A 3,608-nucleotide genomic window follows, 5' to 3' on the forward strand; every position below is an offset into this window, starting at 1 on the left:
ATGGCCAATGAACTTATCCAAGATATTAGTAAGAACAAATTTTGTACCAAGTTTGAATTTATTCAGCATATTTTCCCCAATTTCTTGATAATAGACAAATTCTTGGGATTTACGTGTAGGCCCCTAATCAATATCTTGAAAACCAAAGTAGGATTAAAAAAAGAATTGTTTATTACAACAATACAAAAGGTTACAAGATACCTTTTATAATCTATAACGATGGCAAAGGTTCGAAATCCCATTGTCCTTTCAAACCTTCCATCGTCAATAACAAACTTTAAACAAAAATATTACAAAACGTTTAGTAAATGTTATAAGCATTCCAGATTACTTTTAGTTGTTTTTCTAGGTCCATAAATGATGCAGTCATGAATTTTTTAAGCCTGAATAAAAGCCATATTGAAACGAAATGACGTACAAGTTAGGCAATGAACTTAATCAAGATATTTATAAAATCAATTTTTGTAAATAGTTTAAACTTGTTTGGGCAATTTTGGGACAGTTATTGTTTCCACATGCAACGTTATATAGCCTACACTGGTACCCGGGGCTTCGCACACATTTTAAAAATACCCCTGGATCAAAATTCTATATACATATGTCGTTCTTGAAACCAACTTCATAAAGTTAACTGTCTACATCCAGTTTTCTACTTCACAGCCGATTTCTTATAAAAAATAAATAATAGATTTCTATTTAAACTGGTTTTATTTGATTCCTGACATCTTTCTTTATTTTTAAACATATGTTTCCATTTTTCTTTAAATATATGTCGTAACGTTCTAAAAGCTTTTGAATGCAGATGTTGTAGAAATCTGCCACCTGTGAGGATAACCAGTCTTTAACTGCTTCTTTCACCTCGTCATCGGTGTTGAAGCGCTTATCACAGAAAAACTCCTTTAACACAATTGAATCCTAGGCTTGTAACAATGAATTTACTCAATATACTGGCCGGTTTTTTATGATTTTTAAACATTTTGAAAATAAGACACTGTTTAAATTTAACATATTATATATCAATTTAAAGAGTAGAACATGCACTTTTAAAAAATATGCCTGGTTATGGAAAAATAATTATCTGAAAAAATTATGGAAAACAAAATTTGAAAACATTGGACAAACGTTTTATTTTTCAATCACCTAATGTTCCATAAATGAGTTTTTGATATAAAATTAACACAAAAGAAAGAAAGAATTCATGTTATTTCATGTAAACTAAAATTATACAATGCAAACATGCAAATAATTTCCATTGAACACGAGTGAGAAATGGACACAATAGGCTTAGACATAGTTAGCTTGTGTGTGATACAGTCTAAAGCACTGAGGTACACACAGTACACCAAGCAGTTTCTTTCCTTCCACTCTTTCCTGTAACAGTCTTTGATTTTTCTGAGCAAACTTTCCAAACCCTTGTTGGTTGTAATTTATTTTCTGTGGCTGGAATTTTGTCAGAGAAGTGTCTTGCCGTCAGTCTATTTGTCTTGGTAAGTGGTTTTGATGGTTCAGTTTGAAACAAAGATCCTCCCTTATTTCCCAGAGCATTTCCTATTGCCATTATAAACTTATCCATGTGAAAAAACTTTCTCAATCTTTCAGGCCTGGTTGCACAGTACAAGATGAAAGCGTTGACAATAGACATCATGAATGAATGGAAGAACATTTTCTTCCACCATTTAAATTGCTTTCTCTTGAAGGGGTAATAAGCAATAATTTGATCACTTCTATCCACACCGGTTTTGTTCTTGTTGTAGTCTATAATAAGATCTGGTTTGTTTTTTAGAACCATACCCTCTTTTCCTCGCACCAAAACATCAGTCGTAGTCATTTTGTGTCTCGTTGACAAAGCCAAAACATCTCTGTTATCTCTCCACTTCAAACAAAATAAATGTTTTCTCCTTATGAATACAGATTCAGTTTTTTTTGTAACAGTTTTTGGCAGCTGAACTCTGTTGGACATACAAGTTCCACAGCTTTAGTATTTTTGCTCCATAAAAAGTCAAAAAGGATTGAGAGCTATAAAATCTGTCCATGTATACAGTGTGGTTTTTTCTAAATAATCTGACAGCAATCTTTCAAATACACAGACAATACTATTGTTGTCAGATTTACCTGTACATGGTTCAAACTTCAGAACATAGCCGGTTGATGCATCATAAACAACATACAACTTCATACCATATTTGTCCAGTTTATTTTTATTGTAAACCCTAAACCTCACTCTACCTCTAAAACCACACGTTCATTTATTGATAGTTAAGTTTTCTGCAGGATAGAATGATTGAGAGAAGGTAGCAAGTAAGTGATCTATGTATGGTCTTAGTTTGTGCATGGGATTATGGCCAGGGCTCTTGTAGGCGCCATAAGTTGAGTTGTCATTTATGTGAAAATTTGCTAAAATAACAAAATACCAGACAGCATATCACGTATCATACGCACCACTTCTTTGTCTAAATGGTCACTCATTTTACACAATGAACTAGAAAAATATGCAATAAAAACTCGTATCACTACAAATACTATCAGGAATAAACTAAACCATCACTAAACCAAGATTTACCACTTCACTTTATTCAATAATAGTGGAACTTTGTTTACAAACACACTCGAGATAACAACAAGGCTCACATCACTACGTCGCATTGTCAGTCAGTTACGTAACGTAAACATCGAACGTGCTAGCCCGACCTATACTGGGCCAAGTATTCAATGTATTAAGTAGCGAAGCACGTAAAAGTTGCTCGGTGCAAAGTCCAGGCCGTACGGCGGGTGGTCAGTCTGTTCCCAACCAAATGATCTGACGAGTTTTAGGGTTTGAATGGCAGAGTGAGGTCTGGCGATGTCATGCAACAAGAGAACTCCAGATGTCGAAAGGCCACGTCGCTTATTCCGTATTGCACATTGTTTAGTCAGAGTATCTCAATTAACAGCTACACTTATTGTTCTTCCTCATTCCATAAACTCATCTAACAACATTCCATGTCTATCCCAAGACACGGTCACCATAACCTTGACTGCTGAGATTGTTTGTTTGGGCTTGACTTTCACCTGTGTCATCGTATGGCGCCATTCCATTGACTGTCGTTTCATTTCTTGCATTATGTGAGAAAACCATGTCTCATCACCTGTGACAATGTTCTCTAAAGGCGTATCACATTCCTCATGATATTGGATTAAAATCTGAAGAACACAACCCATTCTTCTCATTCCGTATTCCTCAGTAAGCAGTGAGAACCCAACATGAGCATGTGAAATTTCAAATGTTCAGAGACAATTTTGTGCAATATATTTTTACTTCCGGTTGAAAATTCCTATGTTACTGATGAAATGGTAAATCGCTGATCTTCATTAATCTTTTCATCCACATTGACTAAATCTTCCGTGATCACAGATGGTCGACCTGATTGTGGTTCATCATGGACATTTTCCCGTCCATCTTTGAAAGCTCTCACCCACTTCTGCACTTTGCTGTCACTCATCGCATTAGGTCCGTACACTTCACTTATCTGTCTATTAATATCTACTACTGGAACGTTCCTTGCGGTCAAAAACCGGATAACTGATCGTATTTCATAGTCGGCATGTTGGTACATTTTTTTGAACATCTT

Source organism: Homalodisca vitripennis, chromosome X (genome assembly GCF_021130785.1).
Source record: "Homalodisca vitripennis isolate AUS2020 chromosome X, UT_GWSS_2.1, whole genome shotgun sequence".
Classification (NCBI taxonomy): Eukaryota; Metazoa; Arthropoda; class Insecta; order Hemiptera; family Cicadellidae; genus Homalodisca; species Homalodisca vitripennis.